General features: G+C 42.6%; 1 pseudogene; it reads left to right on the top strand.

Annotated features, from left to right (window-relative positions):
• The first annotated feature begins 15,839 nt into the window (after window positions 1-15,839).
• LOC147999233 (zinc finger CCCH-type antiviral protein 1 pseudogene) lies at window positions 15,840-17,126 on the top strand (annotated as a pseudogene).
• Window positions 17,127-20,882: the final 3,756 nt, after the last annotated feature.

The following is a 20,882-nucleotide window of genomic DNA, read 5'->3' as shown; positions in this document are numbered from 1 at the left end:
GCTCTGACAACAATCCTTTGAAGCAGGTCACTTGAAGGACTATCCTATTTTTTTTTCCAAAAACTGGGACACAGACTTCCCCATGATCAACTTCTGCACAGTCTGGACAGCTTTCTGGCAGCAGTAGAGGTAAGTAGGTAGTATTTCACCCAATGGTTCTTTAGAGCCCATCATCTTTTTCAGAATAGATTGGGGACACTACCAGGAGTTGAGGTCTCTCCCACTGTGAAAAGCCTTTAACATCTGAAATGGCAGATTCTTCAGATCTCTAAAGGATTTGAGAACCACCTTTGTATGTAATGTCTATCTCAGTGGACAAATGTGGCTTTTTTTCCCAAGGGATTTACTTCCTACTTAACTTTAAAAACATACACAGGAAGTTAAATAAAGCTTATTTCTGTACCTAACTAAAGCAGTACCTAACATGACTGGAAGACTGATTATTTATAGTTGGAAAGTACTAGCTTGAATTCCTTAATTATCCACGGCAGTGTGCAGTAGTAATTTTATAAAATTAGAATTTTACACCACATTGTGAATAAGTTGCATATACTTATATCTTAAAAATGAATTGAATCATTTATGCAAGTACAATTTTAAATTCTATCATCATTCAAAAATCCATGCCATCCTAAAATATTTGAGACTTGGTATTGCTTTCTAGTATAAATAGAGATACAGTGATCTATGATTTTGTCATTTTAGTCCCTTCTCCTGATTTCCCACAACATTAGACAGAGAATTGAGGAGAGAAAGAGAAAGGAAGAAAGACACCCCTGATTCGAATCTGCTTTACTGTTTCCTCCCTGACCATGGCCAGTAAGAACTTGCAACCAACCCCCTAACTGACAATAATCATCTACAGCCCACGGCAGACAAATAACCACCCACCCACCCTTCCTCTTGAGAATGAGGGGGTCATGTTCCTTTAAGTTGCTTCCCAATGTATGTGGGGTGACAACATGTTTTGGGGACCTTACAACAATTGGGACATTTTCCAAATCCTGGGAGATCTTGCAGTTTCCTATGCGTCCAGACCCTGAATGTGGCGGGATTAACTGAAGTCCTGGCTACATTAACAATGAAAAATACAAACATACATTCTTACCATATGAGGAAGGTCACCGGATATCTACCCCTTGAAGTTTGCTCAAAACAATTAGTCAATTAGCTTTTTATTTATCTTCAGGTCACTTCTTAGTAAACAGGCAGTAAAGAGACAGATTGTTTGCCAAAATTATATCAATTGCTTCTAAGCCAGTCACCAATTGAGTTCCTGCCATCCTTTGAAGTTTCATCAGAGAGGCTCTATTTTGCACAGACTCACAATACTTATGTCTCCCATGTGGCAAACTAAAAGAACTGTTAAGATCTCCTTAAATAATTCAACAGTTTTCCCAATCCAAAGTCTCCCACCCTCCTCCAAAAAATCAAGAGATTCCTCACAAACATCTCCACTCACTTCGGTACCAGTTTATGTATCAGTCACATTTCTGTTACTGCAGAAAAATACTATGACCAAGAACAACTCAAGGAATACAGTTCTTCACATTGTGGTAACCAACCCCAACTACCAAATTATTTCATTGCTAAGTCATAAATGTAAGGTGGCTACTGTTTTGAATTGTAATGTAAATAGCATGTATAAAGTATGTCTCATATGTGGTTGTTCCCTGAAGGGCTTGCCACCCACAGGTTGAAAACTGCACTTGTGTGTGGTGGTGGGAGGGGTGGTTGTGAGTTTTTTGTTTTGTTTGTTTTCCTTTTTCTCAAAACCCAAATGCTGATAAGAACATAGGCCAATATCAGGCTCTTCAATTTTATTCCATTAGGCACTGTGTCTGCTCTCATGATATTAACATGCTGGTTTTTCTTTTTTACTATTCCCCAAAATGAAGGTGAAATCATTAAAGGTGATGCCTCCCGCAGTGCTTTACTGTCTTATTAGTTAGCCGTGTCTGACTGCCCTGCTCATTTGTGCTTTCATGTGACTTCTGAGATTTTTTTTTCATTCCCATGAAGCTCTGTATTGGGATTATAATGGGATGGATTTAAACCTGTAGATGACTCTGGTAGCATTCGATATAATAATATAAATCATACTGATACATGAAAATGAGAGGCCTCTTCATTTTCTGGTTTCTTCAGTTTTTATTTTTCCTAATGATTTCATTTTTAACAAGTCTTTACTTCCTTAGATATTACAAGATTTTTATTCTGAATGGGTTTGTTTTCTTGGCTTCTTTCGTCTTATTTATTGTTGGTATACAGGAGTTCTATTGATTTTACTGTGATTTTAGTGAATGTGTCCATGAGCCATAGGAGTTTGCTAGTGGTTTCGTGGTCTTTATATATGGATCATATCGCCGGCGAATGAGAATGCTCTGACTGCTTTCTTTCATATTGACATGCCTTTCCATCTCTCTATTGTCATATTGTTTGGATAAGACTTCACATACTAGTTGAATTAGATGAAAAGAATGAACATCTGTGACTTATTCCTGATTTTAGTGGAAATCCATTATGATTTCCTCCAGTTAGGATGCTGTTGGCCTTGCATATCGCCTTTATAATGTTAAGGTATGTCTTCTCCATATCCCAGATTCTCCAGGACTTTTGCATTAATCACTGTGGGATTTTGCCAAAGAAATTGTCTGCCTCTACTGCAGTGATCATGTGTTTCCTGTTCTTGGTTTTCTGTGGTGAATTGTTTATTCATTTGTATTTGTTGAAACATTCTTGCACCTCTGCAGTCAAGCCAGCTTGATCTCGGTACCTGACACTTTTGGTAAATGTCTGAATTTTATTTTCCAGGATATTATTGAGAAATTTTTCACTTAACTGTTCCTTCCAATCTTAGTTTCTTTTCTATGCTGTGAAGAGACACCATGAGCAAGGGAACTTGTAGAAGAAAGAGTTTATTTCAGCTTACAGTTTCAAGGATCATGAGTCTATGAATATTATGCTGGGGTACACGGCAGCAGGTAGGACACCATGTTTCTAGAGAACTGGCTGAGAGCTTACATCTTATGTGCAAGTCGGAGACAGAGAAAGTGTTAACTATAGATGGTGTTGAATTTGGAAACCTCAAAGCCCAATCCCATACACTCCTCCAACAAATCCATATCTTATAATTCTTCCCGAATATTTCCACTAACCAGCAAGAAACATTCATATATGTGAGTTTATGGGGGCCATTATCATTCAAATCACCATATTCCACTCCCAATTCCCCATAGGTTCTTAAACATATCATAATAAAAATACATTAGCTCAGCTTCCAAAACCCCTGTAGTCTTTCGGTCTCTACACAGTTTATCCACAGTGCTTTTCGACCCTCCAGGAAGTCCCTTAATTATTCCCCTATGAAATCAAAAGGCAAATTGCATACATCCAATGTGTAATGCCAAAAATATGTTGTCATTGCAAAGGGAAATTGGGAATGTGGTGAGCCAGTTCAAGGCATTAACCCAACAGGGCACAGTCCACATTCTCTACTTCTGATGCATGACAAAGGGATTAGATGGGTCCACTGCTCTGGCATTGCTGACTGCAACATAATTCCTAAAACTATGTTGTATCGCATAGATCTGTGGTGGTTGTGTTTTCATTGTCACTCATTTCTAGGAATTTTAATTTTTCCTTATGTGTTTCTCCCTTGGCCCTTTCAGTAGTGTGTTGTTTGTGTTGCTGACCTTCCACGAGAGTGTGTACTGACTGCACTTTCTATTGTGTGATACCAGTTTGATTCCTTTGTGCTCAGATAGAATGCATGACACTACTTCAGCTTTCTTATCTTTCCTGAGGGCTGTTCTGTGTCCTAATCCGTGGTCAATTTTGGAGACAGATCCACAGGCTGATAGAAAATATACGTATAGTTCAGTGTAGTTTGTTAGGTCCATTTGAGTGATGATGTCACTGAATTCTGCTCCTCCTCTTTTGTTTATTTGCATGTGATCTGCCAAGTGGTCAGAATAGACTATTAAAAACAATCACAACCACTATTATAGCTAATGGGTAATTTCAGATCTATCTGATAATTATGTATTTAAATTTGTGACTGCTGTGTTTAATATGTATATATTTAGAATTGTAGTATCTTTTGGTAATTGCAAAGTATGAAATGAATGTCCTTACATCTTCTGGACAGGATTGGTTTGAAATCTATTCTGTCAGCTAGATAGAGAAACTGCATAGAATTGCTATAGGGACCTGTGTCTTAGGTCTGTTTCCCTAGTATATCCTCTACATCTCTCATGATGGTGATCCTGTTTCTGGCTAAATAATGTCTGTTCACTGGGGAATTGAGTTTAGTGACATGCAAATATTATTTAAACCTATGTATTTAATTTTGTTAATTTTTGTGGGTTTTATTGGCTTCTTTTGATTGACTGTTCTAGTTTTGTTAAATTATTTCCTGTTTCCTCTGGCATTTTATCCTTCTCTTCAAACTTAAGTATGCCTTTTAGGATCCTCTATAGAGCTCCTTACTGGTTATACATATTTTGTAAATTTATTCATCATATGCCTTAATCAGCACAGTAGCTGGGCAGCTGCCTGCCCGCCATGGTATCAGATCTACTTTCCAAATAATAACGCTCAACTCTTACTGGCTGTGTAGCATCTTGGCTGCTCTTTGTTGCACTTGGACATCCCTCAGGACCAGGCTCTCCTCTCCCTTAACCATGGCTGCTGTCCTCTTCCTCTCTCCTCTCCATCACACATGTTCTTCCTTTATTCTCTGGCAGCGTCTTCCTCCTTCTTCCCTCCTCATGATCCTCTCTAGCAAAGCCCTCAAAGCTCACCTCCCCCATCTCTCTGCTGTGCAGCTGTTGGCTGTTGGCTTCTTTATAATCACAGTTACCTGGGAGGAGGGTCAGTTTTTGGAGGTTAAACAGTCTTGAGTTCTACATATTAGCATTAAAATACAAGCAGAATTAGGCCAATCCACTACAAGGATTTCTTTTGTTTTGTTTTGGTGTAAGTTTTCTTTTACCTTTTCACTTTTTATTTTATTTTTGGCTATTTTTTTATTAATTGGTTATTTTATTTATTTACATTTCAACTGTTGTCCTGCTTTCCACACTCCCCTCATCATATCTTACATCCCATTTCTGCTCAGCTTTGCCTATATGACAGTGTTCCCCCACCTACACATATCCATTCCCACCTCACAACTCCAGCATCTATTTTTGGTGGGCAACAGGCCTCAGCGTAGTCAATGGCCTCCCGCCACATGGGTGCCACTTAAATCAGTCCTCTTCTACACAGTTACCTAGAACCATGGACCCTGTATATACTTTGGCTGGCAGTTTATTCCCTAGGAGCTGGGGGATTGGTGACAGAGGGTCTGGTTAGATATTAAAGACCAATAGTTGCTGCTTTCTCTTCTTTTTCTGGTTATGGGTGAAATGGTGATTGTGTGCTTCATTTTTTGAAATTATTGAGAGATGATTTATTTCTTGGTTTTTCTTGGGTATAGTTTAGCTCATTGTCTTGGAGTTTCCCTACTACAATCCTCTGTTGTGCTTTCTTAGAGAAAAATATTGTTTAAATTTGGTTTTGTCATGAAATATTTTGGTTTCTCCATTTATGGTGATTGAGAATTATGCTGGGTATAGGATCCTTGGTCCGCATTACATCTGCCCAAGATTTTCTGGGTATTGGAGTCTCTGTTGAGAAGTCTGGTGTAATTCAGATAGGTCTGAACTTATTTGTTACTGGTTATTTATACCTTACCCCTTCTAATGATCTTTCTTTGATCTGTGCATTCAGTGTTTTAATTATTATGTGAATGGAGGAATTGTTTCTGGTATGAATAAATTGGCATTCTGTAGGCTTGTTGTACCCTCATGGCCTTTTCTTCCTTTACCTTATGGATGTTTTCTGCTATGATTTACTGAATATGCTTACTGGACCTGTGAACTGGAAATCTAAATTCTCTTCTATTCTATTATCCTTAGGTTTGGACTTTTAATTCTGTCCTGAAATTCATGGATGTTTTGTATTCAATAAACCATACATGGTTATCTGAGATGGGTATTTTGTGATTTGTGGGGTGATCTCCTTGACCCCAACTCTTACATTTAGTACCACGTTTTATAGTGAAACAAGGTCAAGAATGGTGACCTCTTGCCATAAACTATATGAAAAAGGCAGGTGAATTAATGTGTGTCAAGTATCAGTAGATTCCTGAGTGGTTTTTGCTCCGGGTTGGCCATATGCAACAGTTTCAAAAGCCCAAGTTTGATGTTCCTTGGGATTCCCAAGATGATGCACTCAGACCTGACAGACAACACCCAGAATCCTCGTCAAAGAAATTGATTTATAAAATCGAGGGAACGTTACTAAGTCATGTTACAAAATATTTGATCACACTGTGATCTCCAAGAATGTATTATTTACTGAAAAACTAGTGTGTGGTATAGCAGGGCCATGGCACAGACATTTAAAGCAAGAGTTGTTTATTCATGTAAACATGGACTTAATTACGGTATGGCTCACCTACCACACACATTTATGGCAAAGGTAAAAAGTGCACTTAGGTCCAGCAGATCAAGACACAACGTGAAAGGAAATCTAGATAACTAAACCAATGGAAAGTTTTTGAGTTAAAGGATTTTTAAGAAAGTGTTCAGAGGGAACAGGACTGCTCTTCTTCTGGGAGGTCAGTGAATCAGGAAAGACAGTTGGGAGCTTTACTTGACTTCAGCATCTGACTCCTGAAACTTCATTGGTAAAATTAATGTCTGGAATTTTGGATTGTAAAACAACAGGTTGGCCCTGCAACTTTGGGCAAGGCCCATGGACAAAGACATCGCACCTGATGGGAACAATCTTAAAAGCCATCTGATTCTGGTAAGTCACCTGAGAAGTCCTCAAGGAGAGAGGAATGAATGGGTAGCACCATAATAGAAGGCTTTAGGATCTCGGATAGTGCTACTCTAGATGTCTTGGAAATAGAAGCAGAAAATGTAAAGCTAAATGACTTCACAGGAATTAGCTCATTTCTGATTATGATTTTTTCATATTGGTATTTTATATTTATTCTTTTTTTAAAATTTAAATCAAGAGCCTTAGGTTGTAATGCGAGGCGGTCTTAGAATCAGAAAATGCTTAGAACACTTGTATGGCGCCCCACAACTAACACTATCTGGCTAGAAATTCTACTTTTAATCTCGTCATCATCGACAGCTTCCATTTAACCAGCAGGGTCCATGCCAGGCAGACACTGAGCAGGTTGTATGTTCTGTTAATCTCCACAACAACCCAATTCAGCAGAAACACGTCCATTTTACAGGTGAAGAAACCACAGCTCAAAGCAAATGAGTATCAGGGTCCCCTCAGTCTCACGGGCTGTCACTTAGACCCACATCCTTCTCTGTAAAGGGAAGCCATGGGCCTGATGTGGGCTGTGCAAGCTGACTCTGCTGAGATGATCAATGCTATTCTTGACCCTGGAAGAATTTAAGACAAGGTGAGCCACAGACTCCTGGGATAGATTCTGCCTCTGGTTCCTAAGGTAGGACACAGTATCCCTTGTTGTGGGTCTCTACTCAGCTGAGGAGTCTGCTCCCATGTGTCAGCTTCTATGGCAGTGGTTCTCAACAGTCCTACTGCTGCAACCCTTTAATACAGCTCTTCATACTGTGATGATCCCCTCCATAAAATTATTTCATTGCTACTTCATAAATAATATTGCTACTCTTATGAGTCATAATGTACAAGGTATCTGATATGCAATCTCTGTGAAGCAGTTGCCACCCACAGGTGGAGAAATATTGCTCTATAAACTTTTTTTTTTAATGAAAGGCTTTCACCTCAGAAGTACCTGGAGCAGTTGTAAGAGCCCTGAAATACTGACAAGTTTTGGCAGGCCCAAGACTGCTTGCCTTAATGACAACAGAGATTCCTGGCTAAAGGCACAATCTGAAATCACTGTCCCCAGGTCATTTCTTGCCTAAGTTTTCCCTCATTACAATGTCTGTCTGCTTGGACATGTCTGTCCAGGAAGCCAGTCCATGTAGTCTCTGATACAGACAGAATGCTAAAGGCAAGAATGCTTTCCCTCTGTTGGCCCACAGTCATTTCTATAGAAGTAAGTTCAAATCCCCTGTGGATAAATGTGTGTCTCTCACATGGTGTGTGAGACTTGAAATGTCAACCGTTTGAGTTGACAAAAAACAAATTTCACTTCAGATTTACAGCTGACTAAAAATTATTTTTGGGAGAATGCAGAGGGTGGCCAGGCCTGCAGAGTCAGATCCCCTCCCTGCCTGGGATGATCCCACCCTCAGTAGACTTCAGCTTCACCTATAAGGTGTAATCAGAAAAATCTGACCGTAAGATTCTGAAGTCCACAATATGCAAACCCCTAAAGTTGGTAAACGGCCTATATGGGGGTTTTCTCCAGTTTAAACTATTCTGGCTTCTTTTCTCTCTTGTGCTGCAATCTGTTCTCTCAGGTCTGTTGATCCTGGAAGGACCTGGGTTCAAGTCAAGGCCTCGTGGGTGGGGAGGAAGATGTTCTGTTGTGTGAATGAGTATGGATTAAGAATGTAGCCCCACCAACAGATTGGGAAAAGATCTTTACCAATTCTACAACAGATAGAGGGCTTATATCCAAAATATACAAAGAACTCAAGAAGTTAGACCGCAGGGAGTCAAATAACCCTATTAAAAAATGGAGTTCAGAGGTAAACAAAGAATTCACAGCTGAGGAATGCCGAATGGCTGAGAAACACCGAAAGAAATGTTCAACATCTTTAGTCATAAGGGAAATGCAAATCAAAACAACCCTGAGATTTCACCTCACACCAGTGAGAATGGCTAAGATCAAGAACTCAGGTGACAGCAAATGCTGGCCAGGATGTGGAGAAAGAGGAACACTCCTCCAATGTTGGTGGGAGGCAGACTGGTACAACCATTCTGGAAATCAGTTGGAGGTTTCTCAGAAAATTGGATATTGAACTACCTGAGGACTGAGCTATACCTCTCTTGGGCATATACCCAAAAGATGCCCCAACATATAAAAAAGACACGTGCTCCACTATGTTCATAGCAGCCTTACTTATAATAGCCAGAAGCTGGAAAGAACCCAACAGAGGAATGGATACAGAAAATGTGGTACATCTACACAATGGAATATTACTCGGCTATCAAAAACAATGATTTTATGAAATTCATAGGCAAATGGATGGAACTGGAAAATATCATCCTGAGTGAGGTAACCCAATCACAGAAAAACACACATGGTATGCATTCATTGATAAGTGGCTATTAGCCCAAATGCTTGAATTACCCTAGATGCACAGAACACATGAAAATCAAGAAGGATGACCAAAAAGCAAATGCTTCACTCCTTCTTTAAAAGAGGAACAAGAATACCCTTGGCAGGGAATAGAGAGGCAAAGATTAAAACAGAGGCAGAAGGAACACCCATTCAGAGCCTGCTCCACATGTGGCCCATACATATACAGCCACCCAATTAGATAAGATGGATGAAGCAAAGAAGTGCAGGCTGACAGGAGCCGGATGTAGATCGCTCCTGAGAGACACAGCCAGAATACAGCAAATACAGAGGCGAATGCCAGCAGCAAACCACTGAACTGAGAATAGGACCCCCCGTTGAAGGAATCTTAGAAAGGACTGAAAGAGCTCAAGGGGGTTAAGACCGCATATGAAAAACAATTCCAACCAACCAGAGCTTCCAGGGACTAAGCCACTACCCAAAGACTGACCCTGGGCTCCAACTGCATACGTAGCAATGAATAGCCTAGTCAGAGCACCAGTGGAAGGGGAAGCCCTTGGTCCTGCCAAGACTGAACCCCCAGTGAACGTGATTGTTGGGGGGAGGGTGGTAATGGTGGGAGGATGGGGAGGGGGACAGCCATATAGAAGAGGGGGGGTTAGGAGGATGTTGGCCAGGGAAACCGGGAAAGAGAATACAATCGAAATGTAAATAAGAAATACTCAAGTTAATAAAGAAAAAAAAAAAAAAGAATGTAGCCCCACTTTGACTGGCCAACTAAGCTCCAGAAAATCTTCCCCAATCACAAAACTGGGCCATGTGGGAGCCTAAACTGTTTAAAGGGGAGAGCTGAGTGCTTTCTCCTGGAAGAAATACTTGGGGGTTGACTGTCACTTGTGAACCTTCTGTGTTAAGTCACTTCTCAGAAGGGAAGCTTTCCTCTAACTCTTCCATGGGACCCACCCAGCACTGGGGCCTGAGGATCCTATGGTGTTGCAGCTCTGAGCTGGGAGGGGTAGCTCTCACCCTGGCATGGAGAAGCCTGTTTTCACAGCTGATCTAAATCTGAGGAACAGGGGCTTTTAAAGAAGCATGTGAGAGTATCTCCTGCAGGAGAGCCCAGTCTGCAGGGAAAGTCACACAGGACAGCGAAAAGTGACTTCGCAACAAACACAGGGAATGGGAACCAGGGAGGGCACTGGATGGATGGTCGGAGAGTTTGAGAAAGCCTGCATCTCCCTGAAAGACTTCCCACAACCATAAGTCCCACCACTGTCCCCTTCTCACAGGGGAGGCTCAGCGAAGCCTGCCACCTGCTGGGATCCCTGCAAACTAAAACCGGAGTGGAGAACTGAGGAAAGCACTTTGGTGGAGGGGGAGACACAAGTCTCCAGGGCCAGGTCAGCCTTCTGTCCCTTTGGTTCTCCTCACTTCACAGAGGTGCCTATTGAAAGGTAAAGCTCAAAACACACATTGCACCTCACACAATAATAGTGGGAGATTTCAACACCCCACTCTCATCAATGGACAGATCATGGAAACAGAAATTAAACAGTGATGTCGACAGACTAAGAGAAGTCATGAGCCAAATGGACTTAACGGATATTTATAGAACATTCTATCCTAAAGCAAAAGGATATACCTTCTTCTCAGCTCCTCATGGTACTTTCTCCAAAATTGACCATATAATTGGTCAAAAAACGGGCCTCAACAGGTACAGAAAGATAGAAATAATCCCATGCGTGCTATCGGACCACCACGGCCTAAAACTGGTCTTCAATAACAATAAGGGAAGAATGCCCACATATACGTGGAAATTGAACAATGCTCTACTCAATGATAACCTGGTCAAGGAAGAAATAAAGAAAGAAATTAAAAACTTTTGAGAATTTAATGAAAATGAAGATACAACATACTCAAACTTATGGGACACAATGAAAGCTGTGCTAAGAGGAAAACTCATAGCGCTGAGTGCCTGCAGAAAGAAACAGGAAAGAGCATATGTCAGCAGCTTGACAGCACACCTAAAAGCTCTAGAACAAAAAGAAGCAAATACACCCAGGAGGAGTAGAAGGCAGGAAATAATCAAACTCAGAGCTGAAATCAACCAAGTAGAAACAAAAAGGACCATAGAAAGAATCAACAGAACCAAAAGTTGGTTCTTTGAGAAAATCAACAAGATAGATAAACCCTTAGCCAGACTAATGAGAGGACACAAAGAGTGTGTCCAAATTAACAAAATCAGAAATGAAAAGGGAGACATAACTACAGATTCAGAGGAAATTCAAAAAATCATCAGATCTTACTATAAAAACCTATATTCAACAAAATTTGAAAATCTTCAGGAAATGGACAATTTCCTAGACAGATACCAGGTATCGAGGTTAAATCAGGAACAGATAAACCAGTTAAAGAACCCCATAACTCCTAAGGAAATAGAAGCAGTCATTAAAGGTCTCCCAACCAAAAAGAGCCCAGGTCCAGACGGGTTTAGTGCAGAATTCTATCAAACCTTCATAGAAGACCTCATACCAATATTATCCAAACTATTCCACAAAATTGAAACAGATGGAGCCCTACCGAATTCCTTCTACGAAGCCACAATTACTCTTATACCTAAACCACACAAAGACACAACAAAGAAAGAGAACTTCAGACCAATTTCCCTTATGAATATCAACGCAAAAATACTCAATAAAATTCTGGCAAACCGAATTCAAGAGCACATCAAAACAATCATCCACCATGATCAAGTAGGCTTCATCCCAGGCATGCAGGGATGGTTTAATATACGGAAAACCATCAACGTGATCCATCATATAAACAAACTGAAAGAACAGAACCACATGATCATTTCATTAGATGCTGAGAAAGCATTTGACAAAATTCAACACCCCTTCATGATAAAAGTCCTGGAAAGAATAGGAATTCAAGGCCCATACCGAAACATAGTAAAAGCCATATACAGCAAACCAGTTGCTAACATTAAACTAAATGGAGAGAAACTTGAAGCAATCCCACTAAAATCAGGTACTAGACAAGGCTGCCCACTCTCTCCCTACTTATTCAATATAGTTCTTGAAGTTCTAGCCAGAGCAATCAGACAACAAAAGGAGATCAAAGGGATACAGATCGGAAAAGAAGAGGTCAAAATATCACTATTTGCAGATGACATGATAGTATATTTACGTGATCCCAAAAGTTCCACCAGAGAACTACTAAAGCTGATAAACAACTTCAGCAAAGTGGCTGGGTATAAAATTAACTCAAATAAATCAGTTGCCTTCCTCTATACAAAAGAGAAACAAGCCGAGAAAGAAATTAGGGAAACGACACCCTTCATAATAGACCCAAATAATATAAAGTACCTCGGTGTGACTTTAACCAAGCAAGTAAAAGATCTGTACAATAAGAACTTCAAGACACTGAGGAAAGAAATTGAGGAAGACCTCAGAAGATGGAAAGATCTCCCATGCTCATGGATTGGCAGGATTAATATAGTAAAAATGGCCATTTTACCAAAAGCGATCTACAGATTCAATGCAATCCCCATCAAAATACCAATCCAATTCTTCAAAGAGTTAGACAGAACAATTTGCAAATTCATCTGGAATAACAAAAAACCCAGGATAGCTAAAGCTATCCTCAACAATAAAAGAACTTCAGGGGGAATCACTATCCCTGAACTCAAGCAGTATTACAGAGCAATAGTGATAAAAACTGCATGGTATTGGTACAGAGACAGACAGATAGACCAACGGAATAGAATTGAAGACCCAGAAATGAACCCACACACCTATGGTCACTTGATTTTTGACAAAGGAGCCAAAACCATCCAATGGAAAAAAGATAGCATTTTCAGCAAATGGTGCTGGTTCAACTGGAGGGCAACATGTAGAAGAATGCAGATCGATCCATGCTTATCACCCTGTACAAAGCTTAAGTCCAAGTGGATCAAGGACCTCCACATCAAACCAGACACACTCAAACTAATAGAAGAAAAACTAGGGAAGCATCTGGAACACATGGGCACTGGAAAAAATTTCCTGAACAAAACACCAATGGCTCATGCTCTAAGATCAAGAATCGACAAATGGGATCTCATAAAACTGCAAAGCTTCTGTAAGGCAAAGGACACTGTGGTTAGGACAAAATGGCAACCAACAGATTGGGAAAAGATCTTTACCAATCCTACAACAGATAGAGGCCTTATATCCAAAATATACAAAGAACTCAAGAAGTTAGACCGCAGGGAAACAAATAACCTTATTAAAAAATGGGGTTCAGAGCTAAACAAAGAATTCACAGCTGAGGAATGCCGAATGGCTGAGAAACACCTAAAGAAATGTTCAACATCTTTAGTCATAAGGGAAATGCCAATCAAAACAACCCTGAGATTTCACCTCACACCAGTGCGATTGGCTAAGATCAAAAACTCAGGTGACAGCAGATGCTGGCGAGGATGTGGAGAAAGAGGAACACTCCTCCATTGTTGGTGGGATTGCAGACTGGTAAAACCATTCTGGAAATCAGTCTGGAGGTTCCTCAGAAAATTGGACATTGAACTGCCTGAGGATCCAGCTATACCTCTCTTGGGCATATACCCAAAAGATGCCTCAACATATAAAAGAGACACGTGCTCCACTATGTTCATCGCAGCCTTATTTATAATAGCCAGAAAATGGAAAGAACCCAGATGCCCTTCAACAGAGGAATGGATACAGAAAATGTGGTACATCTACACAATGGAATATTACTCAGCTATCAAAAACAACGAGTTTATGAAATTCGTAGGCAAATGGTTGGAACTGGAAAATATCATCCTGAGTGAGCTAACCCAATCACAGAAAGACATACATGGTATGCACTCATTGATAAGTGGCTATTAGCCCAAATGCTTGAATTACCCTAGATCCCTAGAACAAACGAAACTCAAGACGGATGATCAAAATGTGAATGCTTCACTCCTTCTTTAAATGAGGAAAAAGAATACCCTTGGCAGGGAAGGGAGAGGCAAAGATTAAAACAGAGACTGAAGGAACACCCATTCAGAGCCTGCCCCACATGTGGCCCATACATATACAGCCACCCAATTAGACAAGATGGATGAAGCAAAGAAGTGCAGACCGACAGGAGCCGGATGTAGATCACTCCTGAGAGACACAGCCAGAATACAGCAAATATAGAGGCGAATGCCAGCAGCAAACCACTGAACTGAGAATAGGTCCCCTATTGAAGGAATCAGAGAAAGGACTGGAAGAGCTTGAAGGGGCTCGAGACCCCAAAAGTACAACAATGCCAAGCAACCAGAGCTTCCAGGGACTAAGCCACTACCTAAAGACTATACATGGACTGACCCTGGACTCTGACCCCATAGGTAGCAATGAATATCCTAGTAAGAGCACCAGTGGAAGGGGAAGCCCTGGGTCCTGCTAAGACTGAACCCCCAGTGAACTAGTCTATGGGGGGAGGGCGGCAATGGGGGGAGGGTTGGGAGGGGAACACCCATAGGGAAGGGGAGGGGGGAGGGGGATGTTTGCCCGGAAACCGGGAAAGGGAATAACACTCGAAATGTATATAAGAAATACTCAAGTTAATAAAAAAAAAAAAAAAAAAAAAAAAGAAAGGTGAGGCAAGCCGGGATCTCAACAGTCTTTGGCCAAAGAAGTGAGAGCCCACAGGGCAGAGCAAGGCAAAGCAGAGCCAGGCAGAGCAAAGTGAAGCCCTGCCAGTCAGCAAATAGTCCTTGCGCATGTGGGACTGGTGGCAGCAGTGCTTGCCCTTGCTCTCCTGGTGGTGCAGAACACCTGCCTGGATGTGGGGAAACTCACAGTGGCTTGTCCTCCAGCTGCAACTGCCAGTGCTTGGGGAGGGGGAAGTTGAAGATGCTCCCATGATCCTCCGATTTCTGGCCCACTTTGTCCACGGTTGTCCATGTTCAAGGCTGTGGTCAGCCCCGCCAGAAGCCCCGAGGACAGGTAGAGCAAGCACAACTGGCCAGCAACCACCATGGGCATCTGCGGTGGGACCCAGGCCAAGTAGCCACAGAGGCGCACCAGGCAGCCAGGCACCAGCCCCAAGCCTGTGCATACTGAGGCCAATGACACTCCACTAGTCCCTCCCACCATGCACATCCCACCCCTGGTAGGCAAGATCTCTCTGTCCAGGGCTTCCCCCAGACCTCCAACTACCACCAGCTCAATGAGCCTTTACTTAATTCTTGTTAACCATAATGGCTTGTCATAAAAGGTCATTGGGAAAGTCAATGATGAGATGAAAGCCTTAAAAGAAAACTAGAGAGACTTACAGAAATGAAGAAGAAAGCTCTCTTCCCAGTAGGAGCCTGGCAGTCCCAAGCTCAGGGCACCTCATGTCCAGTCTTGAACCCAGCATGCATTGTTGTGGAGAACCTGCCTGCTTAAGGACCTGGCTTCCCACTCATTCTCCTGAGATGATGACTTTAATTCTTTTAATTTTTACTGGTTATTTTCTTCATTTCCATTTCATGTGTTATCCCCTTTTCCAGTTTCCTTTCTCCACAAAGCAGAGTCCAGCTCACAAGCCTGAGCAGCTGCAGCCATAGTGCACCATGGGGGATCCTGGGGCAGACTGTTTCATCACCAAGATCCTGTGGACCCACAGGGGATGCATGACCTTAAAGGAACTGCAGAGTAGTATCAGGCTCCAGAGGCAGAGCTCTATGAGCTGCTGGGCAAGACTGCTTATTCCTATTGGAGACTGGAGATCAGGCAGGGATCATGCTGTAGGTGGCGGCTACTACTGAAGCCTGTGGCTTCAATCTCAAGTGCATCCAGGGACCATGCTACAGATTGCCCAAGCCTCTGCAAGCTCAAACTTCTGGGACAGAGTCATTATGCAAAATCCCAGAGAAACCTCTGCAAATATCCACACCAAGTTTTTAGGAACAGAGCTTCCAGGTCCTGAAGAATCATGAGCTTTCTGGGCATAACCAAGAGGAGCCGGCCTTCTTCCTGGTACAGGGGAATGCTTTTCTCCTGCAAAAGTTACTACAAAGGAGACAGCCACAAACAGATCTGCTTGAAGCCACAGCCATGCAAGAGAGTCCAAGTCTGTGAGCACTTCACCCAGGCCAACTGCCGTTACCTCAATTGTCTCAGGTCTCATGACCTGTTGGACAGGAAGGTGCTGACCTCCGTGACTGAGCACGGGCTGAGTTCTGATGGGGTCCAGAACATCCAGGACATCTGCAACAACAAACACATTAGGAGGAGACCCACTGGCATGAGAGCTCCCCATGAACATCATAGCAGCAGGGCACACAGAGACAAAAGCAAAAGCAGAGACTGATTCCTTCCAAACAGTCTAGGATTTCTCTCCCATGTCTCATTTTGGCATCTGGTTCACTTTGTCCAGATGTCACCAGCTGTAAGGATTCCCTGGAGGATGTGTCTATAGCTGTCACTCAGGAGGTCAAGAACCTGGGGACCCAGGACTCTGCACAGCTTTCCTTGGTCTCATCTAAGGCTGCTGGTGTCTGAGGACCCAGTCACATGAGAGCAAGCCAGGGGTTTTCTGAGAATGGACATCTGGATGGCTTCTTTTCTAGGAATCCTACTGATTCTTTGTAAGCTCCTGCCTCCTCTGCTGGCTTTCTTCTTGCTGCAGCAAAAAGAGATGAGTCCATGTCCATGAGAACAGGCATGCCTTCTGGACACCGCATGGAGGTCAAGGGAAAGAATGAGGCTCCAGACATCGATTACATCCCATTTTAAATGGTTCTATTGATGGGGTGACAATGGAAGAAGCAACAGACTCAGGAATTCTAGGTAAAAGGAGAAACTCAGGGAAGGAGTTTGGCAATGTTCCTTCTCTTTCAATTCAGTGGAATAATTGAAGCACTATTGTTATTGGGTCTTCATTAAAAGTCTGGTAGAAAGGATGCATTAAAGCCATGTGGCCCTGATTATTATTATTTTTAATTTTTGGAGTGGCAGCCTTTAATGACTGTATCTATTTTCTTATGGGAATTATTCATTACCTTCCCAGATCTGTATTTAATTTGGTATTTGTTATCTGTTAGAAAAATCACCAGTATCAAATAGATTTTTCACTTTTCTGTAGTAAAGGCCTCTGAAGTAAGCCCTAATGATTGTTGAATTCACTCAGTGTCCTTTGTTATATCCCCCTTTTCATTTCTGATTTGGTACTTTAGATATAGGCTCTGTGGTTTGTCTGTCTTGTGGATCTTCTCAAAAAAAAAAAAAAAAAGCCAGCTCTTGCTTTGCTTGGCTCTTTGTATCATTCTCTTTGTTTGTAATTGATTGATTTTAGTTCTGAGTTTATTTCCTGCCATCAAATCCTACCAGACTCTCTATGGGATGAGGCTTTGCCTCACCTTGGTAACAGCAGCATGTGATACATGAAGCTTTTGCTGCTCTCTGTAGTGGGGACGACGTCACAATTTCACTGAAAACCATGCACAGCCTCGATTTAGACTGTATTAAAGTAGCCCACGATTTCAGTGCTCCCTGCAAGGTGCCATGAGACAGTAGTAACATGAGTCTGCCTGCACCTCGACAGTTTTCACTAGGGACTTCTGAGTGATTTTATGAAAATTTATAGTGAGTTCATGGATGAACATGCACAAACACAAACGCACACACACACTTTACTGACATGGTGCACATTCTTTCCACACAAAGAAGAAAGTGAGTATTAATGAAAACACACCAATAAAGGAATTGATGGACGAGGTTGTGGGGAAGCTGGGGCTTAGAGTTATTTAAAGGCCCTGTGCAGGCTCTCCTTCTGTTGGAGGCTAAACTTCAAGTGCAATGGGGTTCTTTATTTTCTTTCTGTATAGCACACAGAGCTAGGGTGGAAACTAGTTTTTGAGCATATTTGGCAAGTACTAGAACACTGAATTAATTCCTAGGGCTGGAACCCTATTAATGTTCTACAGAATTACAGGGCAGGCTGGATGAAGACTCCCAGCTGACAATGTGGACATCTCAAGACAGGCACTGGACAATGGCTGACAGACTTGTATGAAGACTGGAAATGTTTGGCTATCTCAGAGGAAAAGAAGGCCCCTCCGACTACACTGTACTCTAAGGACAGTTTATTCAGGTAAGGGATGACATGAACTATTGTCTCATGTCACAGATGTCAGCACAAAATATCCTAGGTATTGTATGCCAATGGTAGCATTAACAGAACAAATCACACAGTGCTGTGAAGATATAGAATATGACTATATGTAGCAAGAACCAGGCCTCTTCTAGTTTCTAAGATCATACCTGAGAACCTCAAATATAGTAATAATGTGATAATGTGGTATAAGTCTAGTTACAACTAGCTTCTATTGTGACACAGATGACTCTTTTTGTGTCATGGTCAGCTTATAATGAATGACTAGACCTAAGCATGAGAATAACCAAATACTACATTGCTTCTCTAGCTGCTGAGCTTTTAAAAGCCCTGGTGTGACAGCAAGCTTTTGTGGACATCTGGATTATTCCTTCTGTACTTTAACTCTCTAAGTCAACCCCACTCTGAGTAAGTCAGTTCCATTCCATAAGTTGGAAATCAGTCAACTGGAAAAAAAATACTTTCTCAATACAAACACAGATTGGCCATGGAAAAAGGGCAGCTTGAACTGTCCCACCTAGGTCCTGGGCTTGCACAGGCCTGCTCTCCAAAAGAAACGTGTGTTCACAGCTGCAGGCTGCATTCACTATGGATGCTCTTGAGGTTCCTCCCTAAACTGCTTAGATTAAGATAATTTTGTTGCCATCTATCAAAAGAATTCATTATGCCAAACTGGCCTTTCTTCTGAATCTTCTGTTCTGTGGGCAGGGCAAAATCTCCAGCAACCCTCACAGCAATGTAGGCTGCCAATCTGGGACTCAGAATTATACCAGTGCAAACCAAGAACAGGGCAACTGGAAGAGACCTCATTGGGTTGTAGGAACCTCCTGTTCTGAGTCACTTCTCAGAAGGGGCACTTTGCTCTAACTCCTCCATGAGACCCAACCAGTACTGGGGCTGGAGGCTCCTTAGGTGTGGCAGCTCTGAGCTGGGAGGGGGAGCTGGCACACTGACAGGGAGAAGCCTGTTTTCACAACTGATCTGGATCTGAGGAGCAGGTGCTTTTAAAGAAGCATGTGAGAGTATCTCCTGCAGGAGAGCTCACTCTGCAGGGAAAGTCACACAGGACAGGGAAAAGTGGCTTCCCAATGTCCACAGGTCCTGTGACCCCAGGGAGGGCACCAGATGGTCCAAGAGTTTGAGAAAAGCCTGCATTTGCCTGAAAGACTTCCCTCAACCATAAGTCCCACCACTGTCCCAGACTAACACCTGAGGATCAGCAAAGCCTGCCACCTGCTGGGGTCCCCACAAACTGAACCCAGAATGGAGAACTGCGGGAAAGCACTTCCAGGGAGGGGGAGACACAAGTCTCTGGGGCCAGGCCTGGGGTCTGTCCCTTAGGCTCTCCTCACCTCCTTTAGCCTCCTAGTGCAGAGCGCTGCAAGCCGGGATCTCAAAAGTCTTGGGCTGAAGAAGTGGGAGAAGGTAGCAGCAGTGGCGGTGGGGTCGACAGGGGAGTTGAAGACGGAATGGTAGCAACGCAAGCAGCGGCGGCGAGGGCGGAGGCCGGGGGGAGGGGGCGAAGGAGAGGATGGGTGTGGGGGGGCGGGGCGGGGGCAGGGTAGGGGCGAGGGCAGGCTGGGGGCGGGGGTTGGGACGGGTCTGAGTCGAGGGCGGTGGTGGGACTGGGAGGGGGGGATGGGTCGGAGGCGTTGTCGAGTGCGGGTGTGAGGCGGGGGCGTGGGCAGGGGCAAGAGCAGGGGCGGGGGCAGGAGCAGGGGCAAGCAGAGCAAAACCCAGCCCTGTCAGCTGGCAGAAAGACTCTGGGGCTGGACAGACTCGCCCTGCAGCTCTATTGATGGGGTGACAATGGAAGAAGCAACAGACTCAGGTATTCTAGGTAAAAAGAGAAACTCAGAGAAGGGGTTTGGCAATGTTCCTTCTCTTTCAAATCAGAGGAATAATTGAAGCACTATTGTTATTAGGTCATCATTAAACATCTGGTAGAAAGGCTGCATTAAAGCCTAGTGGCCCTCATATATATTTTTTAATTTTTGTAGTGGCATCGTTTAAATACTATCTATTTTCTTATGAGAATAATCTTATGACTCTTTGTATTATCCTCTTTGTTTGTAATTGAATGATTTTAGTACTAAGTTTATTTCCTGCCATCAAATCATACCAGACTCTCTGTAGGATAAGGCTTTGCCTCATCTTGGTAACAGCAGCATGTGATAAATGAAGCTTTTGCTGCTCTCTCTAGTGGTGATGATGTCACAATCTCTGTGTAAACCATCCACAGCCTGTTTTTAGGCTGTATTATAGTAGACCACCATTTCAGTGTTACCTGCCAGGTGCCGTGGGACACTAGTAACACACGTCTGCATGCACCTCGACAGTTTTCATTACAGTCTTCTAAGTCATTTTATGAAAATTGATAGTGAGTTCATGGATGAACATACACAAACACCTGCACAGAAACACAAACACAAACTCTCTCTCTCTCTCTCTCTCTCTCTCTCTCTCTCACTCTCTCTCTCTCTCTCTCTCTCTCTCTCAC

The sequence above is a fragment of the Rattus norvegicus genome, chromosome 19 (genome assembly GCF_021556685.1).
Source record: "Rattus norvegicus strain SHRSP/BbbUtx chromosome 19, alternate assembly SHRSP_T2T, whole genome shotgun sequence".
In the NCBI taxonomy this organism is placed as follows: domain Eukaryota; kingdom Metazoa; phylum Chordata; class Mammalia; order Rodentia; family Muridae; genus Rattus; species Rattus norvegicus.
Note: the sequence above shows the minus strand (reverse complement) of the source record. Positions and strands in the feature narration are given on the sequence as shown.